Below are 22,158 nucleotides of genomic sequence, written 5' to 3'. Positions count from 1 at the left end.
CAGATAATTAGATTTCTTTTAGCAGAAATGTAGGCTAAAATGAATTAAGGAGTGGGAAAGAGGAAGCCAGAGATATAGTTACAAAACAACAAACTATGCTGTACTTTAACAGATATGGTTCTCAAATCTGGCTCTGACTTTTCTTTAACAGTCAACACAAGGAAAGAAACTTGGTCAACAACCAGCCTCCCCAGCACATTTTGGAAACTGCTAATACTTACTCTCTTATTGATGCTCGATTATTTATATTTTTAGGTAACTATCACCAATTTGTATCCATGAAACTGATTTTCGGAACATAAAATTTCTTAGCATTCAAAGACTTGGACTACCTTCACCATATTTGATAGGAAAAGCATCTTGTGACTTAGGAAATTCATTTTGGAAATTCTATGTGTCCATAGAATTAATACATTTTTACCCATTAGGGAATTATTTTCCTTGGCTACTGTGGCATCTGTTCCTTTCTTTTTATCTTTTTTTTTCTTTTTTTAATTCACAACTTAGTTAAAGGCAAGCATTACCTTGATATAAAACCAAGGACTTTGCAAAAAATAAAAAAAAAGAACCTAAATTCCTTGCGAACATAGGCAAAAAATTCATAAAAATAATTTAGTACACCGAATCCAGCAATACATATCAAAAACTACAACCACTGAAAGTGTCATTAAAGAAAATGAAATACTTAGGAATAATTTTAACAAACATGTAAGATCTGTACACTAAAATGTACAAAATTTGTTGAAAGGTAATTTAAAAGGCCAAAATAAATGGTGAGATACCCTGTGTCCATATATCGGAAGACACAGAATTGCTTAAATGCCTGTTCTCCTGGGACACCTGGGTGGCTCAGCAGTTGAGCGGCTGCCTTCTGCTCAGGGCGTGGTCCTGGGGTCCTGGGATGAGTCCCGCATCCGGCTCCCTGCAGGGACCCTGCTTCTCCCTCTGCTATGTCTCTGCCTCTCATGAATAAAAAAATAAAATCTTTAAAAAAATTAAAAAAATAAATGTTCTCCTTATATTAGTTTATAGATTCAATGCAATTGTAATAAATTAATAAGCTTCATCTAAAATTCATTCGTTTATTTATTTATTTATTAAAGATTTTATTTATTTATTTATTCATGACAGACACAGAGAGAGAGGCAGAGACAGAGACACAGGCAGAGGGAGAAGCAGGCTCCATGTGGGGAGCCTGATGTGGGACTCGATCCCAGATCTCCAGGATCACACCCAGGGCTGAAGGCAGCGCTAAACCGCTAAGCCCCCCTCCCCCCCCCCCCCCCCCCCCCGCAGCTGCCCCCATCTAAAATTTAAATAGAATGCAAAGGACTTCCTATATCCAAAACAATCAGAAAAAAGAACAAAGCTAGAAGACCATCCAGTCCAATCAGAATGGACTTATTGTAATCAGGAGGGTACACACTTATCTTAAAGATAGACATAAACATATCAATGGGATCAAATATAAACCCAAGAGATATACCCCATTTATATGTTCAACTGATTTCTAGTAAAGGTACAAAGCCAATCCTATGGGAAAAGGAAGTTTTTTTCAACAAGTGGTTTTGAAACAAGTGGATATCCATGAGAAAAATAAATGTTGGCCAGTACCATACACTATAGATGAAGATTAATTCAAGATAGTTCATAGTCTTCAGCATTAGAGCTACACTAAAGACTTTTAGAGAAAACACTGGAGACCATATTTATAATGTTGTATAGGCAAAGATTTCTCAGAACACAGAAACCAGCTGCCATAACAGAAAAAGCAATAAGTTTCATCAAGATTACTTTTATGCAGAAGTCAAAATTTCAAATATTAATTAGAAAGCCGTATGTTGAGAGAAAATATGCAAACAGTATTTATCAGCCAAATCATTGTATCCAGATTGTTAAAAAACTACAACAATAAAAAGACAAACCATTAACACTGGCAAAAGACTTGAGCAGGCATATCAAAAAACCAGATATACAGACAATAAAAAAAGACAATACATGATAAACAATCGACAGCCATCAAAAAGAGTGAAATCTTGTCGTTTGCAACAACATGGATGGAGCTAGAGTATATTATGTAAGTGAAATAAGTCACTTAGAGAAAGACAAATACCATATGAGCTCACTCCTATGTGGAATTTAAGAAAGAAAACAGATGAACATATGGGAAGGGGGAAAAGAAGAGAGGGATACAAACTTCTTAATGATAGAAAACAAACTGAAGGGTGATGGAGGGGAGGTGGATGGGGGATGGGCTAGATGGGTGATAGATACTAAAGAGAGAACTGGTGTGATGAGCACTGGGTGTTGTATGCGATGAATAACTGAATCTACTCCAGAAATCAATATTGCACATTATGTTTACTAACTAAAATTTAAATTTAAAAATGAAAATAAATAAATATTCCAGTGAATGTGTAGTGGAATATCACTGGAATACTTACTGCAATCTCTAAAGACCAAGTGAGCAATTGTTCATGTGTTTACTTTCCTTTTATCTTGTCTAAATTATTACATAGTTCGTGAGGGTTGCAATCTTGCTAATAAGCAAGATTCTGAATTATGCCAGTGTACTTAAATGATCTCCCTTAGAAACTTGGAAATATGATTAAATTCCTATTAAATCACTTTTTTATGGTATTTGCTTGGATATCTTCCACAAGAGCAAAAATTCTTATATTAACCTTAACTGCGAACTTGAACTCCTGGTTGGAGAGTACAGTGTTAATTAAATGTGTTTTTAGTTCAACTTAGCCATGACCCTATTCACCTTTGAAAACATCCTCTTCTGATAAACAGGTGCTTTCAGTTGAAAAGCGCTCTTGGCACACTTTTGAGTACTATAATTTTTGGAGGAACACTTGAAGAAATTAAACTGCTGCACAATACCATTTTCTAAGCAGCCTCAGGTGTCACTGTTAGAGTAGATTTACTATGAGTTGCCAGATAAAATACAGTATGCTCAGTTAAACATGAATTTTAGATAATGTGTATTTTATTTATATCCCAAATATTTTTAAAAATATTTTATTTATTTATTCATGAGAGACACAGAAGGAGAGAGAGGCAGAGGCACAGGCAGAGGGAGAAGCAGGCTCCATGCAGGGAGCCTGATGTGGGACTCGATCCCAGGTTTCCAGGATCACACCCCAGACTGAAGGTGGCACTAAACCACTGAGCCACCTGGACTGCCCTTATATCCCAAATATTGCTAAAAAGTAGTTTGTCTGAAATTCGAATTTAACTGGGCATGGTGTATTTTTATTTGCTAAATTTGACATCATTTACTGCATTTTTTTGGATCGTCCAGTGAATAGAGATACTTCTTTGGTACCAGCTTCACATTATGCCCCACTTCTTACTTGTCACTAAAAGCTGAACTTCCCACTAATAAATTATAGGACCTGCTCACTTTAAAACTAAAATGTTCTATCAGAAAATAGACTTCCAGGGATCCCTGGGTGGCGCAGTGGTTTGGCGCCTGCCTTTGGCCCAGGGCGCGATCCTGGAGACCCGGGATCGAATCCCACGTCGGGCTCCCGGTGCATGGAGCCTGATTCTCCCTCTGCCTGTGTCTCTGCCTCTCTCTCTCTCTCTGTGTGACTATCATAAATAAAAATTAAAAAAAGAAAAAAAGAAAATAGACTTCCAGTTACAGCAAAAATAAATAAATAAATAAATAAATAAATAAATAAATTTTACGCACATATTAAAACTCAATGGCACCACTGTACCACTCATTTAAAGCTGTCATAGTTAAAGTGTATACACCTGTGTCAATGAAGTTTTATTGCTTAAAGTCTTACATTAAGTTTATTCCTGATCTATTATTAGGCAGTTTGTTCATGCGTGGCTAAGATAAAGATAAAGAAAAGTCAGGCTAGCTCAAGGAGTACAAGATTTCAGCGGGTGATCTTAAGTGTTTACTGCCTGACTTTTAAAAATTATAGCCTGGAGCGCCTGGATGGCTCAGTGGTTGAGCATCTGCCTTCGGCTATAAGTGTGGTCCCAGGGGTCCCGCATCAAGCTTCCCACAGGAGTCTGCTTCTTCTGCCTGTGTCTCTGCTTCTCTCACGGTGCTCTTATGAATAAATAAATAAAATCTTTAAAAACAAATTTAAAAATATAAAAATAAAAATTACAGACTCTGGCTGCTCCTTCCCCGTTGTATTACTCAATGTCCTTATTTCAGTCTTCCTTCCCTAAGCTAAAGTTCTGCTGCAGAGCTCTTTGGATATGTTTCCCAGCAACTGTTTCTTTTGCTCATTTTGGTCTGTGTTCTGGCAATGCGGTCCACAATTTTTTTTTTAGTGACAGTCTAGTAGCTTCATGTTGTTCCCTTCACCTACATGATGCAATGTTCTCCATGTAATGATGTAATGATTAATCTAACACCTTCCTTAATTAACAGTCAGAGATGCTCTACTATTTACTGTCCAAGAACCAGTACTGGCATCAGCCAGGAACTTATTAGAAAACAAGAATCTCAGTAAGGACACTGGGCCTACTGAATCCAGGATCTACATTTAAAAAAAAAAAAAGATCCCCAGGTGATATGTAAGCATATTAGTTTGAGATCCACTGCTTTAGGTAAGAAAACATTAACCAATCATCTTCCATATTTATAGAGCATATTTTAAAAAAGAAAAAAAAAGGAAAATACACACACAAATATGAACTTGCCTTCCAGGAAGTTTGAGATTTAGGGAAGATTATGAGGAGAGAGGAGTCATAAATTTGATAAAACAGATGTATAGAGAAATATTTGCATTATTGAAAGCACAGCTGTCAAGGTTTTCACATTCTGATTATGACAGCTCTGTGTCTTCCACTGCCTTGCTTCCACTGCTATTGTACAGCTGACAACGGTAAATAATGAATAGCAATGCAAATACAATTCTTGTCTATATATAAAGATTTTATTTATTTATTTATTTATTTATTTATTTATTTATTTATTTATTTATTTGACAGAGAGAGGGAGAGAGCACAAGCAGGGGGAGGTGGAAAGGGAAAAGCAGACTCCCCACTGAGCAGGAAGCCCAATATGGCTGGATCCCAGAGTCCAGGGATCATGACCTGAGCTGAAGGCAGACACTTAATGGGCTGAGCCACCCAGTTGCCCCTCATCTATATTCTTCTAACTTCTGTCTAATGGAGATTCAATGGGCTCTCTGACTCCCTGTGGAAGACCATTTTGCCTCCATTTACTCATTTATTTTAATATTCCTGATCAATAAATGTTCTTTTGTCATTTGAACTGGTTATAACATCTTACCAGTTCCTCATTAATAAGGGAAACAAAAACCATGTGTCCATAATTTTATATTTGTGTGACAATCGTGATTTTACTCCCACCCCCTTTTCTTGTGCAACTTTTTCCATGTGGAAAATTCTTTTAAACATAGGAATAGATTAATTTGCTTTAACCAATCACTTTAACCAGTATAATATCTAGAATTCCTCATGGAAGAAGAAGAAAAAAAAAACAGTCTTGCTCTTAATCGGGTAGGATGAAAACCAGTAACAAATGGAAAACCTTAAATGTTTTCATTTAGACCTGATTACTTTAGTTGTGTTCCTCCACCTTTGGGAATATTTTACTATGATACAAATGAGATCCAGGTCTTCAAGTATCTTTAAGCTACACCTAGTGAAGTAGGATTTACAAAAACTAACACTTAATTTCTGAAGGGTCAATACGTCTAAGGCCTTCCTGTATAGAGGTTTGGATGAATTTAAGTATTTATTTATAATACTTATAAATTTATAAGAAATTGTCCCATTCCTCTCTTTACGGCTTCTATAAGACTCTGAGAATACCCCCTTGCCTACCTATGACTAAGAAAGACAAAGGCCTTACAAGTTCCCATTCACTGCCTCATTTATAAATCTGTGAATTTTTTTTTTTTAAGATTTATTTATTTGAAAGAGAGAGAGAGGGAGCGCAGGCAAGCTCACACACCAGCTAGCAGTAAGACTAGAGGAGGGGAAGAAGGGAAGCAGACTCCCTGCTGAGCAGGGAGCTCAGTGAGACCAATGGGAACCAAAATCCTCCTTAGCTATATTTTAAGTTTCTCTCCTTCCTATCAGAGCCCACAACTCCAGAGAACAGGCTGGCCTCAGAGTAAAACACCCTGCAATCTACAATCAAATCTAGTTCTATTCTAGCATCTTTTACTCCTCCCTTGAGATGCTGATAGATCTTTTGGTCAAAGAATTCTCTCCATTACAACAGTTCTTGGTCCCTTATTGCCATAACTCTTTCTTTCTTTTTTTTTTTTTTTAAGATTTTATTTATTTATTCATAACCCTTTCAAATAAAGTCTCTCTTTACTAATTCTGGATTTTTTTTGTAATTTGAAAAATCCCTAAAACTTTTTGCATTTTGGGCTTTCTGTTGCTTTAGGGTTGTTAGTCAGTGACTACATATGCTTTGTGATTTTAAAGTTAACATTTAGTATTCCCACAGCACTACCAAATGAGTCAAAAGACAATGATCGTTAGGTGTAGAATAGATAAGACAAAATTAGTTGCTCCTTGTGATTTAAACACTGCAAGCTCAAGAAACAAGTTGTTTTCTTTAATTGACCGACGTTATTATGTTTCAGATGTACGAGGTAATGATTCAATATTTGCATATGTTGTGAAAGATCACAAGTCTAGTTAACATCCATCACCAGGGGGCTACAAATTGTTTTTCTTGTGATCAGAACTTTTAAGATTTACTTTCTTAGCAACTTTCAAATACCCAATACAGTGTTAGTAACTATTGTCACCCTGCTGTACATTACAACCCCATTACTTTATCTTATAACTGGAAGTTTCTATCTTTTGACCCCTTCACCCATTTTGTCCACCCCCCACCTCTGGCAACCACCAATCTGTTCTCTGTATCTATGAGTTTGCTGTTTATTTTTAAATACTTTATTTAAAATTTATACATGTATATATTATTCCATAGGTTCTATGGAATATGCTTTTAAGCATTACCACTTCCTACCCATTACCAAACTCTTAAGATAGGCAGATTAGATTGTGGCTGAGCAACCTCATATAAGGAAAGGATGCTAGCAAGCTTTCCTAGTAACACAAGGTCTAGGACATTATCACAGGGCTCCTAAAGGAATTAAAGCAGGACACCACACCTACCATTGCCACTAACAAAACAAGTAGAAGATAGGGATTAATTAAGGGAGATAATTTTTTTCTTCCCAAAATTTAGAGGGGTGATATAATATTTTCCAGTATGTTGGTTTCCCTTAATACTACCTTTCCAGTCTCCTAATTAATGAGAAAAAGTAGCATTAGGAGGAAATCTGGCCAAACAAAAAATTGACTGAATTTTTAGATCAACTTACATAGTATAAGTCTTTCCCTTTCTGAAAAATGCCTTTTTTACTCTTGTATGAGCAAGGTGCCTTAGAAATTTACAAGGCATTTTCCCAGATTATCTCTCATTTAATGAAAAAAAAAAAAATCTGCCCCTACTTTACGAGTCAGCAGTTTTAGTCCTAGGCATACACATACAAGTCATGCCTCTTGCAACTGTTAACTTTTTGTGCCCATTATCTTCAAATACTAACCACTCACACTAGGAGTGAATGGACATTAAAAGAAGGGTTAAAGACCCAAATGAGATGGATTTTAATCCTTCTTAAGAGGCCCAACAAGAAAGGTAAAGAGACCTTAAAACCAAAATATAGTCAATAGTGCCATTTAAGATATTTGGTTAAAGTGCTGTAGTTAGTTAAGTGCCAGGTAAAGCACTAAGCACAAACGTCAACCCCTTAAATCTTGACAATAGTGACATAAGTACTATCATCCCCATTTACAGATGAAGAAACTGAAACTTGAAGCTCTAGTTATCACGCCTAGCACAGAGCCTGTTACAGCGTTCAAGTTCTTGCTTAATGGAAGAAAAAAAAAATAACAACAACAAAAAAAACAAAAAAACTAATTTCACTCTATATGAAGAATCCCTATTAATTAGGCCCTAATGATTTATCTAATGTACTCCCCTTAGATTTTGTGATGCTTCGTGTAGCATACTTTCAGATCATTTTGGGAACAATTTAGCAAACCCTTCAGGCTTCCAAATTCGTAATGTGTCTCTAGGCCTCTAGTCCTTAAAGGTCAAGGAGGAGAACTGAAGTGGGATTTCAACAACCGAGTGACAGTTTCCAGTCCAAGAAGACGTTGCCAAGCTCTCTTAATTCTACCTGATTTGGGATGTGGCGCAAATTATCAAACAATACTTAACACTACAGCTGTTGAATAAGTGACTGTGAAACTGAACTCTGAATCACTCTGTTGAAAATACCTCCATCTCTGCCTCTCTGCCTCTCTCTCTCTCATTCATAAATAAATAAATAAATAAATAAATAAATAAATAAATAAAATCTATCTTTAAAAAAAAAATAAGAGTCTGGACTCCCTACCAATGCCATTACTGGTTCAAACGCCACATACTCCAGGCCAAACTACAGCTACCTGCAAAGCATCCTTCAGGGCAGCACCGGTGTCTTCACGTATTTGGTGTGCCTCCCCCCTCCCTCCCCACCCCAAATACTATTGTTATGGGTCCTTTTGCCTCTGTGTCTGCAGAACAATTTCACAGTGCATTACAACTTTTGCTCTATTCTCAGCTGTTGGAAGGCAGGTTTTTATTTTCCGCATCCGGCGAGCAAAAGAGGAACTTCAGGGACTTCCCTTTTCATAGCACCGAGACACGGGTTTTGTTGTTGTCGTCGTTAGTTTTGCAATCATACGTTAAGCTCTGTGAGGACAAGGAACCATCTAGTTCCTGTTTTACAGCTGTCGCTCCTCTAGTTAAAAAAAAAAAAAAAAAGGTCTTTGAATACATGTTCAGAAAGTGCCACAATCGCACACTCCGGAGGATGAATCTCTCCAAGTCAGGGTGACCAGGGCCGCAGGAGGCTGCAATCATTCCCCCTCCCTCCAGACAGCACGGTGGGCACGCGCATAACGCCCCTAGCTGACAGCCACATCACAATGTTTCAAGCTACCAGATACATCCAGGGATCATTTGCTAGGTTCACGCCCTTGGGATGGACGAATGGATACTGACCTGCCTCACCCAAGCATCTGGGGCTGGGAGGATGCCTGTTTGTATGTATGTATATGTATGTATGTATGTGTGTATGTGTGTATGATGTATGTATGTATGTATAAATAAATAAATAAATAAAAAATAAATAAATAAATAAATAAATAAATATAAAACGAAACAGGAGGCATGCAGGCTGTGCACCAGGTTCAAGGCCACAATCACCCTCTTGTAAATCGTACAAGCATCAGGCATAGCTTTGCGGGGCTCCAGGTCTCGGGAGAAGAGGCGACAACCCGCGGAGGACACAGGTGCGACCCCGGCCGCGCTGACACGAGGGGCCCAACGAGGAACTGGGGCAGGCGGGGGGCTCCGCGGGGCGGCCCCAGCCAACAGCTGAAAGTCCCTCTCACGTGTCTAGGCCTCTCGTCCCACCTCTCCTGGGAGACCTGCTGGAGCCGGCCCCGGGCTCCCGGGCTCCCCCACGACCCTGTCTCCACACCCGCGCCCTCCCCAGAGCTCCCTCCCCGCGGGCCCTTGTACCTCAGCTCGTACCGTCCTCTGCGGAGCTCCGGCTGCACCCGCATTCGCCGAGAGCCCACTCGGCCGCCAGCTCTTTCCTCTCTTGCCCGCGCTACCACTGAGAGGACGGCGGGCGCGGGCTAGAGAGCCTCAGCCGTACCATAAAGAGACGCCCAGGAGCGGCCTAGAGCGACCCAAGCCGGGCCGGCCTCCCGGGCGGAAGGGGCGGGGCGGCGTTGATTGGCGGAAGACGCCCGGGGAAGCAATGGCCGCTCCCGACGCTGCTCCGGGCTTTGCGGTCTGTCCCCCGAGGTGAGGGCGTTGGGAGCTCCGTGAGGCCCTTTCTTCATACGAGACTCAGGTTCCGCTGACTTACCTCGTGTCCGCAAATCTCTGCGCCTGGGCGTGAGGCCAGATTTCTGCGCCCCACTCCTCTGGTCCCCGGAGAAATAACAAGAACCCCGAGGACAGACCCGATGTTTATTTGTAGTCTCACAATTGTAGGTGATTTCTCTTGTTCGAGCGAAGAACCTATTTCGGCGTGCGTCTCTTTTAAAGGACAAAAACAGCTATGTTTATTTCTTCGAGTAGGATGCAGGCTCCCGGAAGATGCTTGTAAATTTTGAGGGGAGAAACGGCGTTTCTTGCATTCCCTATTTTCTGCTACAGTTTAGGTGTTCTGTTGTTGTTGTTGTTGTTGTTGTTGTTGTTGTTTTAAAGATTTTATTTGTTTATTCATAGAGACCCAGAGAGAGAGGCAGAGACACAGAGGAAGAAGCAGGCTCCATGCTTGAGCCCGACGCGGGATTCGATTCCAGGACCCCGGGGTCACGCCCTGGGCTGAAGGCAGATGCTCAACCGCTGAGCCACCCGGGCTGCCCAAAGTGGATTTTATTCATCTAGAGGCTTTTGAGAGTTTGTGATCCCTTCGACCGAAGGGCCCCAGTCTTCTCAACGATTTTCAGGTGGCGGCGGGGCAACACCAAAAGTACTGTTTATCTCACCTGCCAAGTGAAAAGTGTGAGACGGAGGAGGAAGTGGAGGCACACCCACACCTCCGCTGGCGAGTGATTTCTCTGCAGTGAGCCTGTGTTCCTCTCTACCGCTTCCGTTCCGCAGGGTTTTGCTGCTCTGCTAAATCAAGTCACTCTTGGAACTAAGGAACGGGAGAAAGGCCAAACACTAGGGATACTCGACTGCAGCTCTGTCTGCAGGAGGCCACATTCAGTCATTCTCTTGTTACTTTGTGGTTGATACTTTGCTAAGAAATATCTACTTGGAGAGAACTCCCAGACAAGCCCTAGAACAGAGAGAGGAGCAAACAGTTGGTCACAGTGTGATGTGATGTGATAAATGCCGTTAATAGAAACCCCGAGGGCACGAACAGGACAAAATGAGAGCCGCGAAGGCAGGGGCGTTCAGAGGGGGGAGATTGATGCTTGCCTTGAGCTGCGCTATGGAAAACTAACTTGGCTCACTGGTGACCTCCAAGCGCACTACTAGCGAAGCTATCCTGCAGGTAATTAGACAGAAAGCTTCCAGACCAAATTAAGATGCTTGAATAACCTGGTTTATTGAATCAATTTAAATACCCAGTGAGAAGCAAGGGAAATAGTTGGAGTAAGTTGACACCCTTAGGAAAGGGTGCAAGCAAAGGGAAGGGTAATGTCACCTGAGTTACGAGTTATGTAATATTCATGCAATATTGCAATATTCAATATGCAATATTCATATGTTCTGTCTGCCGCATCAGCCTCTTCCACTGATGATATACTTATGAGGACTAGAGTTGAGGTCATAGCAAGGAGGTCCACAAGTGAAAAGTACCTTGCACCAGTGGCACACACCTGCTCTGTTGGAGATGCAGGGAAACGTGCTTGGCCACAACCAGAGCCTACGAGTTAGCTTGGTGGACAGATACTGATTTTATTTGCATTTCTTGGATAGAGCACATACCTATGAGACTATATGAAGTGTTATGGGTAGCTAATTTAGGGCTGACAAAGCTTTCAGCCCAGAGATGGCACAGTTATTCATACCTTCGTTTTTCTATCCCTTTTTAACCATAAATGACTCTATTCCATCAAATTTTTAAATTTAACTTTGGCATGCCTTATAGTTTACTAACTTACTATGTATATTTAACACAATTCTGCCTATGTTTCACAAAGCACATAGTTACATTGTTTTATATTCTCTAAAACATCCCAGGAGTTTTGCATTTATGTCATAAGCTACTAGTGTATTTGACATTTATTCTAACACTTCTTATAACTTTCCTCCATCCTTAAGGAAAACTGCAAGGAATTCAGTATCTTGCCGTGGAAAGCTGGAGAGATAAGTAGAGGACAAATAGTACCCTTTTTATGCCATATTAGAAATACTAGGTTTTATACTGAGGAAAATTGTAGAACTATAGGAAGAGTGGAAAATAGGGAAGACATACAGTCCTGGGCAGGAGGGTCAGATGGCATCTCTTGCCCTAATGCCAGTGATTAACATTGAGGGCCTCAATCAATGAAGGCAGTGGCTCTATGGGGTTAGAGGTGATTCCCCCCCCTACCCCCACCCAAGACATTTGGTAATATTTGGAGACATTTTTGATTGTTCAAACTAAGGGGTGCTACTGATAAATACTGGGGTGAAGACAGGGAAACTTCTAAACATCCTGCAATGCACAAAATAATCCCTCATGACAAAGAACTGTTCTTATATCAGGAGGGCCAAGATTGAGAAACCCTGAAGTAAAGGATTTAAGGAAACATAGAGAGGATAGAGGTTAAGCAATTAGATTTAGTTGGATTTTATAACTGATTAGATGTAGATGTGAGGAAGAAGGAAAGAATGATGTTAGGGTTCTAGCTCAGGTAACTAGGAGGACAAAGGGTTAGGGAAAATAGAAACAAAGATAAGTTTGAGACATCTCTAAGACATGTAGTAACCAGTTGGAAAATAGAGATGAGAACAAAATGAGAATCTTCTTAATAAAAAATGTACAGATTACATTAGAATCTGTGCAGATAAACTCAGAATCTGCATTTTTGGCAAGCAATTAGGTGATCTTGCAGTATGCCAAAATTTGAGAACAATAGTTTTAGGTCTCAGAAGAGAGTTCTGAGGAGCAGACAGTGAGGTGGCAGGAAAACTAGGGAAGAGCAGAGTCCCAAAAGCCATGGAAGAAGAGAGTTGACAACAGGGGTTTTATTAGTACAAGAGGCTGCTATAAAGGAGTATTATATATATATATAATATATATATTATATAAAGGTCATTAGAAGTATAATGCGAGTCAGTGTAGGTAATCATAAATTTTCCAGTTGCAATATTACAAAGGTAAAAAGAAACCAGTGAAATTAATCTTAGAACTATATTTTGTTTAATCTATTATATCTAAAACATTTGAACATGTAATTAATATAAAATTAATAAGGTATGTTATATCATTTTCTCTTACAAAGTCCTAGAAATCTGGTGTGCATAATTCAGTTTTTTATGTTTTAATAGATATATCTGAACTTCTGCTTATGCAGAATTGCCCTCCCCCTGGATCCAACTAGAAAATGGGGCATGACATTTGAAGTGACTGTTTTCAGACATGGGACAACATGCAATACAGAATTGTGATTCCTGAGAGGAGAGAACAACAAGTAAGGGAAGTCCTACAATGGCTCCAGCCTACTGCCTGGAGGGCAGAACAGGAAGGGAATTTAAAGAAAGACCAACAGTTTCACTGGAGACAGAGAAGGAACTGAGGGAAGCCAATGAGAAGACATCGGAGAGGGGGAAGTGGCACAGAGAAAGATCTGTCTACCCAGGTGTATCTTTCCCCTTGTCCTTTGGCTGAGTATTGATCTGTGCAACGGAAGACTGAAACTCCATGAGAGTTGACACCAAAAAGCAGTAGGCCAAACAGTTTCTTTTCTTTTTCTTTTTTTTTTTTTTTAGGATTTTAAAAATTTATTCATGAAAGACAGAGAGAGGCAGAGACAGGAGAAGCAGGCTCCATGCAAGGAGCCTGATTTGGGACCGGATCCCTGGACTCTGGGATCACGCTCTGAGCCGAAGGCAGATGCTCAACCGCTGAGCCACCCAGGCCTCCCAGGCCAAACAATTTCTGATGCTTACATAGGACTAGGAATAGTTTGTGTCCCCATCAGCCAGAGTACAGAGACTTTGTAATACACATATTGTTTCTACCAAGCAAAATAAGAGCTGTTGGAGGCTGGCCAGCTTGCTCGCTCTCTTTCTGTCTTACAGGTCTCTCTGTTTAGGCTAGTTTGGTCTTCCTCACAGCATACTAACCATGGGGTACCTGGGTTTATTACATGGTGGCTCGGAACTCCCAGTGCTTGCGTTTCATCAAGATGAAAAACTGCTTTGCCTATGTATAAGTCATACCCTAGAGTCATGTATTGTCACTTCTACCTCATTCTGTTGCTTATATGCAACTCATTGAGCTTGGTCCAGATTCAAGAAGTGGGAACATAGCTCTTACCTCTCAATGGGAAGAATATAAAAAAAATTTGCAGATATATTTTTAAACTGCATAAAATGGCATAGCCTAGTACTAAATCTAATAACTACCATAATTTCAAAGTAGTAATGACTGTAAATGATATTTTGAGATATCTGTAACAACTTTGATACAAAAAAAATCTGTTTTTTTTTTTTAAGATTTTTTTATTTATTCATGAGAGACAGAGAGAGGCAGAGACATAGGCAGAGAGAGAAGCAGGCTTCTTGAGGGGAGCCCAATGTGGGACTCGATCCTGGGACTCTGAGACCATTCCTTGAGCTGAAGGCAGACACTCAAGCACTGAGCTACCCAGGCATCCCAAAATCTATGATATCTGTTGGTGACTAAATTTTAGGTACTGTGAACACAATACTGCAGCAGTACTAATAGATGCAGCAATTCTGTGACACCAGCTGGGAGGTAGTGTCAGGCCCCATAGGTTAAGAGTTCAGTTGTACAAGACTGCCCCTTCCCCACTTCAGATGCTAATAATTGTAAGTGCTTCTGATCCACTGGCTATACATCAGAGGTTCCCATCATTCCCTTCTTAGGTGCTATTGATTTGCTAGAATGGCTCACAAAACTCAGGAAAACATTTTACTTAATAGATTACCAGTTTATTAGAAAACAGTGTAACAGGAATCACCAGGTAAGAGATGCATGGGACAAAATATGTAGGAATAGGCACAGAGAACTTCCATGCCCTTTCTGGGGCACACTTTCCTAGATCCTTGCATGTGTTCCCCAACCTGGGAGATTTTCTGAACCTCGTGCTTTGGGTTTTTATGGAGGCCTCATTAAGTAGGTAAGATTGATTAAATCATTGGCCACTGGTGATTAACGTAATCTCCAGCCCCATTTCCCTCCCAACCTTTGTGGCTTCTCAATAGTTCTTCTTTAACATAAACTATGGTGCGGTTGTAAGGGGCTTGTTATGAACCACAAAAGACACTTTTATCACACTGACCACTTAGGAAATTCCAAAGGTTTTACATTCCTGCAAGGGAAGAAGACCAAGACCAAATATAAATTTCTTATTATAGATTACAATATCACAATACCCTTCATATATGTGTGTGTGTGTGTGTGTGTGTGAGTATACCTCATATATGTATATATCATATACACATACACACATATGCATATACAAAGTGCCTAGCACACTGTAAGCTCAATAACTGGTAACTAATTACTCTTACTACTATTTATGAACTTCCAATTATATCTGGAAACACTGGAGTATCAGCTCACATATGTTCTGTCATTCATGACATACTATGTTCTAATCCTGAAAGATGGATACCTGAGTTATTCATTGTTATTTGAACCTGTATCTACCGACTTCCCTCTCACCACTTTGTACCCTTCTTTCTTGCAACAATATTTAAGTCAATTGATTTAAAGAAATGCAAAATAGGGAGTTTAACAACTGGACAGAGGTACAGATTGAAGCTGCATTTTTAGCTTCTGATTTTTCTCATTTGAAGCAAAAATTTCAGACTGTTGTGGGGGAGGCATGGGGAAGGAAATGCAGATCTGTTCACAGCTGCTACTCAAAATACTAGCCATATAACCAAGAGAGAATTTGGCTCAAATTAAAATCCCTGGGCTCTTCATTGCCATCATAACCATTATTGTATCAATTAAGATTCATTTGCATGTCCACAGTGTGTTTGGCACTACATCAAGGAAGGAAGCTGATGATCACAGAGATGGTTTCAACCATTTTGCTTATGTCTGAGAATGACCCAAATGGTATAAAGAAGCAGCAGAAATAAATCATTAAAATTTTGTAATTTAACAGTACTTGGAATCATAAAATATTAGAATTGGAAAAGGATCCAACAGTTCTGTTGCACAGCTTCTTTACTTAGAGGTTAAAACTCAGCTCCAGAAATAGTAATACTATACAACCAATATATAAGTGACAATTAATAAAGGTTACACAACCAGTAATAGGGAAAGCCAAGATTCATACCCATGTTATCTGACTCAAAATGCAGTGTTTCCCCTGCTTTATCAGCCCACACCACAATCTATGAGTAAGAATCACATTCTTAGGAAACTAGAAAATAATTACTTTCTTTTGAATTACTCTCTTGGAAAATTAGGAGTCAAGCCATTAGAGTCTACATGTTTTAGCTTTTTCTATATTAGCCATTATTAATGAGATGGGTAGGTTACAGATGGGTTTGGTGGTGATATTTTGGCCTGAGAAAGGGCTTATTTAGATGAGCAATATGAACAGTTTTAAATATTTTTAGGGATTTCATGAGAACCCTTATTAGGCCTTTGGGCAGATCTTTGAAGAGCAATACTGCTTAGGAGCCAGCAGAGGGAGAGCAGAACATTGTTTTGCCAATTTTTACCAAGTTCCTCATAGTTTTACCTTTTGCTCATTCTTTTTTGCACATATTTGATATATTCCTTGGTGGTGATAAGAAAAATACCACCTTTTCCTACTCTTGGGGGAGGGTATAGAATGCCTCTATCAATGAATTAGGGTTTTATTTAACTTACTGTTCAACAGGCTATCAAATGAGCTGGGTTTACAAAGTCCTTAAGCATATTAGGAATTTATTCGTGTGGCTTTCACATACTTTTCTTCATAATATTGGGTAACTTAAATGATTTTATTTATTTATTTTAAAGATTTTATTTATTAGAGAAAAAGCATGAGGCAGGGAGAGGGAGAAACAGCCTCCCTCTGAGCAGGGAGCTGATACAGTGCTCAGTCCCAGGACCCTGAAATCATGACCTGAGCTGAAGACAGCCTATTAACTGACTGAGCCATCCAGGCGCCCTTAAGTGATTTTAAATGTATGTAATCAAATATATAGGTTGTCTTTTAATAATTACTTCTAAGAGAAACTAACAATAACAAGATTCGGAATTCTCTAATTAGTCACTTCATTTTGCTCTGTAAGAGGATGAATGTAAACTGAATCCAGAGAAAATTCGAAATGATGACTTTTTATATCTAGAGTTTCATTTTATTTATTTATTTATTTATTTATTTATTTATTTATTTATTTAAATATTTTATTTATTTATGAGAGACACAGAGAGAGAAGCAGACTCCCTGTGGGAAGCCTGATGTGGGATTTGCTCCCAGGACCCTGGGATCATGACCTGAGCCAAAGGCAGATGCTCAACCACTGAGCCACCCAGGCGCCCCTATATCTAGAGTTTTAGAAATAAAGTCCACATATCGGTAGAAGTAATCATCTACTCATTTTTCTGGAAATCTACTGTAAATTTACACTTTCATTATTGCTTTGTTTTTGTATCTTCAGAGTTTGGTATAAAACTGAATGTGATAATACTCGTTCTTATAGAGTTCATGAGAGATTGATACAGAAACATATCATTGAAAAATTTAATAGTATTAGACTGTACTGAGTGCATGGAATGTAAGCTAAGGGGATGTGGAGTGATTCCTGGAGGAGGGCCACCTGAGCTAAGTCATAAAAGATCAGTAGGACTGTATTCTATTCAATGTATTTTTTAATCTTCCCTCCCGTATCTACATGGTTATGTTGAAAGCAGCCATTCATTGAACTATTACACTGTATTCCTAGGCTAAAAAATTTTGGTTCACAAGTGGACACTGGAAACATGCTGGGCCAGTTGGTGTCTCTGCATAGGATTTTTCAACAGAAAACCCAGTGAAATTGGAAAATCATCAACTGTTTTGTTTTCTGCCTTTTAGAGGAAAACAACCATAATAACCTTGACATTACATTGACACACAGAGGTTGAGGCATACACAGCTCTGGAGAGAATGCATCCTCCCAGCATTCAAGCCTCTGGTTCTCTTGTTGCCACAGTATATGTGCAGCTACTTCCCTGTTCTGTTTCATGAGAAACTTTTTTCTTATACTAGTGTGAGTTGACTTTCTTTCCTTTGCAGCCACAAGAATTCTAGCTGGTATAAAGAGTTACCAAGGCAAAGAGGGAGAGTGAAGGACATTTTGGGGGCTGCAGGAGCAAAGACATAGAAACATTAAAAAGCATATGACCTGTATAAAGAAATATAAATAGTTCAGTATTGTTAAAACATATAATGAAAGAGAGAGTGCTAGCAGAAGAAGTGGGTAATCTGCCATTTTAAGGAATTTAACTTTACCCTAAAGGCAATGAAGAGCCACAGAGTAGTTTGCACAATGACATAGTCAGCTCTGTGGTTTAGATGGCTTACTCTGCCAGGAGTTTCTTCAACATTTCTCTTCTCTCTGGGCGTATCAGGTGCTGTTCTCTCACGTAGGACCCTGCAGGAAGGGGATGGGACATGGAAAAATGTATTATGTCTGTAAGCAGAGCAAATCCTAGGGTTATGACTTTTTATTTAATTACTTTGTAATAGTCTGTCTTCCTCTCCATTCTGAAAGTACCACTAGAGCAGGGGCTATGTCTACTTTGTTCATCATGAATTCCCAAATTAATTAAATGAGGTAATTTCCATCTTAGTACCTGGAACACATGATTATACAATAAAATTTGCTAAGCCAATAAATGAGTGAGTAAATAAATAGTGATGATATAGAGAAAATAAGTTCATGATATATTTTGGAAATACGGCTTGGTGAGTTTGGTAAAACTAGCTATATGTATTGAGCACTTATACATTAAGTGGGATGCTGAGGGTTTTGCATGTGTTACCTTTTTTTTTTAATTTTTATTTATTTTATGATAGTCACAGAGAGAGAGAGAGAGAGGCAGAGACACAGGCAGAGGGAGAAGCAGGCTCCATGCACCGGGAGCCCCATGTGGGACTCGATCCCGTCTCCAGGATCGCGCCCTGGGCCAAAGGCAGGCGCCAAATCGCTGCGCCACCCAGGGATCCCTGCATGTGTTACCTTATTTAATCTTCACAACAATTCTCTGTGCAATATGGATCACACTTTCCTCCATTTTACAGATGGAGGAAAAAAAGAACCCTAGAGTCCGAGAACAAGGCTGAACCATATGAAATTGCCATCTAATAACTTGCCAGTATAGGTAATCCTTTATAAGCAGAGACCTGTTTGGTACTAATCTCTAAATCAATCACCCTGCTATATACTATTCACAGATGGGATGACCACAAGACAATGTCCAGCTGCAAGTTAATGTCTGAGTTTTAAAAGTCTATTGCTGAAGATTGGGATTCATGGTTCATTAAGTTTCAATTAAATAAAGATATTACATGATGTCTAACAAGGAAAGTATGCTGTTTAAGATGAGTACTGGATAGAGGCCAGCATTCTCTTGGGAAATACTACATAGGAGACACAGAAGTGACTAACAAAGACTAGAGAACCCTGAGAGTATGGTCGCTATGGGAGAAAAAGGAAATAGGGAAATTTAGTAAGAAGGAAATAGGAAGGAGGGAACAATCTACACTGTCATTTGCAGCAGAGAGTTCCTGTGAAATATATACTGAAAACTATCCATTGAGTTTGACAGCCAGGAGTTTATTGTTGCTCAAAAGAAACAATAAAATGATTGGGTAGAAGCCAGACTACATGTGGTTGAAAAATGATTGGAAAGTACATCCAAGAAGAATAAATAATACTTTCAAATGTTTACGGTGAGAAGAAAGAGGTCAGACATTAGTTAGATGAAGACTCTGAGAAAAAAGAGACTTTTTTATTTTCAGGAAGAGACAATTGATGTTTACCAGCTTTGGGAAAGAAGCCAGTGGAGGGGTTGAAGGTATCCAGGAAAGGATACTGGAGAAAAGGACTGACAAAGAAGGGAGGGAATTAGATAAAGCTTACAGATGGAGGAGTTCATCTCCAGGAATTGGAACATTGAACTTCTGAGCTTAAAAGAAAGAAAGTGGAAATATATGTGAATGTGTGAATGGAAGCAGAATTTTGAGAGACATCATGCTTGATGGGCTTGATTCTCTTGATTTAACAGAAAGCCTTGAGTAGGAGCTTTAGAAGAAAGTATGGGATAGTCATTATTCAATCTGGGATTTCAGACTGACTGAATATGAGTAAAGGATTGAAACTAAATGAGAGGTCAGCCAAGGTGAGAGATCATTTTTGATAAGGGTAACAATTAGTATGGTTTTGAGGTATTCTTCTCAGTCTAAAGCTTTCTAGTTGACTCAGGAGTAAAGACAGACCATCACGTTGATCCACTGTTAAAATTTTACTGTGTCAATTGCAGTTGAAGGACATTTGTACAAATGAATCAAGGATGCTGATGTAACACCACTTTAAAGGATATTACTTCAGAAATTTGGACTAAAATGTAAAGAGATAGCTATTAGATTTTTTAAAAAATGAAATGTGATACTAACCATATTCAGATTTTCAAAAGAAATAACCAAACATTAGTTTCATGGCTATTAATAAGAAAAGAAGAAACCCTCACTTACAAATATAAAAGGATCAAAATAAACTGGTGAGTATTAGGGAAGATATTTCTTAGGAGAATGCTGCTTCTCTGCTCCCTTATATTCAGAGTGGATGGCTGCGTGATGCTTTGCACCAGAAACCTACATGGGTGAGAGAGCTCTCAAAGATTATTTAGAGAGCTTAATAAAGCAAATAATGAACTAATGCTTGACTCCGACCTTGAAAATCTAGAAGACATAAGAAAGCAGGAGAAACTGATAAGCTACTTTGGTGGTAGAGTGCTTACCATTCTATTCATCACTGTACTAGAGATTGTAACCAGTGCAATAAAGGAAGAAAATAAAAAGACATACAGATTGGAAAGAAAGAGGTAAAACTTTATTTTCAGACAATGTGTTTACCCATGTAGGAAATCCTACAGATTCTATAAAATCACTACAAAAATTAATGAGTTAAGCAAAGGCTCAAAAGATCAATATAGAAAGTTAATTATAGGGATCCCTGGGTGGCGCAGCGGTTTGGCGCCTGCCTTTGGCCCAGGGCGCAATCCTGGAGACCCGGGATCAAATCCCACATCGGGCTCCCGGCGCATGGAGCCTGCTTCTTCCTCTGCCTGTGTCTCTGCCTCTCTCTCTCTCTCTGTAACTATCATAAATAAATAAAAATTTAAAAAAATAATAATAAAAAAATAGAAAGTTAATTATATTTTTATACACTAGGAAAGAAATACTGGGAACCCCAAACAAAACAATATAATAAAGCCTAGCTATCAATGCACACTATAATGAGGTTCTCTTTCTTCCTTAGAAAATTTATTTAAAAATATAGATAAGATTGGAAATTTTGCATAAGTTAATGAAGTTTCTGGATCTGAGGTGACACAAGAGCAAGCTGACCTGAACAAATTCAGGAGTAGAGACAGAGAGAGGAGAAAGCATGCTGTAGAAATTATGCTGGTACTTCTGGGAGCCTAGTGGGCTGAGTCAAAGCAAATATTGAGATATTTATTCCTAATAACCAAAAAGAAATTGTGGATTTTTAAAAGCCCCAAACTTATTTGTAAGATGATGTCACTTCAAGAAAATGAAGGGGTTCAAGAAAAGGAAAGTTAAAGCTAGAGCAATAAACTTACCACCTGATCCTCTGATATCTTGGGGGAGGGGAGCTGTTGACTGAATTATAGTACCTAGGACCTAAAGCCAAAGATTCCCTAGGGACAGAAGAAAAGGCTTTGGCTGCTGTGAGACAGAAAGTTAGAACTGAGGTCCCTGCATAAAAGCAGGACCTTGGAATGCTCTCTTTCAGTGAACAGGGAATTGGGAACAACTAAACACTAAAGCTAAAAACTAATAAGAATTTCCTTGATAAATCAAAGCTCCAAGGTTTTTCCATATACAGAGGTGAAGTCTCATTTGACATTCTCCTTAGATTTTATTATGAATGCTCATCTTTCACACCAGTGAAATCCTAGGATGTCCAGTAGCAGTAAACCTCTTTGTTGCAATACTTCCAAGAGTCCAGAGCAATAAGAGACTCTCAAAAAAAGAGTGACTAAAAGTTATAAATCATGGAAGAAAATAATTCACCATGAGAGAATAATTAGACATGGTGGAGGAGAAAATTAGATCTTTAAGGAAATATAACAATTTGCGGGATACTATACAGGAACTATGCTTCACAGTATTCAATTAACGAAA

At 39.0% G+C, this 22,158-nt stretch overlaps 1 protein-coding gene and 1 long non-coding RNA gene across 4 annotated transcripts in view; one reads left to right on the top strand and one right to left on the bottom strand.

The window, feature by feature from the left end:
• ARL14EP (ARF like GTPase 14 effector protein) overlaps nucleotides 1-9,784 on the bottom strand; it is a 19,239-nt gene extending 9,455 nt beyond the window's left edge. The window contains exon 1 of one of the 2 annotated variants that reach the window (XM_072790952.1): nucleotides 9,626-9,784. The gene's annotated coding sequence lies outside the window, so the exon portion shown is untranslated. Of the gene's footprint in view, nucleotides 1-9,613 lie in introns of both variants that reach the window. The other variant, XM_072790951.1, reaches the window with a different exon arrangement.
• On the top strand, nucleotides 9,709-22,158 carry LOC140612825 (uncharacterized). Of its 2 annotated transcripts, none has more exons than XR_012013942.1 (2): nucleotides 9,709-9,904; nucleotides 10,334-22,158. It is a non-coding gene; the product is annotated as an uncharacterized lncRNA (long non-coding RNA). The 2 variants fall into 2 exon arrangements; XR_012013943.1 differs by having other exon boundaries at nucleotides 9,709-10,092.

This window comes from Canis lupus, chromosome 21 (genome assembly GCF_048164855.1).
Source record: "Canis lupus baileyi chromosome 21, mCanLup2.hap1, whole genome shotgun sequence".
NCBI classification, from domain to species: Eukaryota; Metazoa; Chordata; class Mammalia; order Carnivora; family Canidae; genus Canis; species Canis lupus.
Note: the sequence above shows the minus strand (reverse complement) of the source record. Positions and strands in the feature narration are given on the sequence as shown.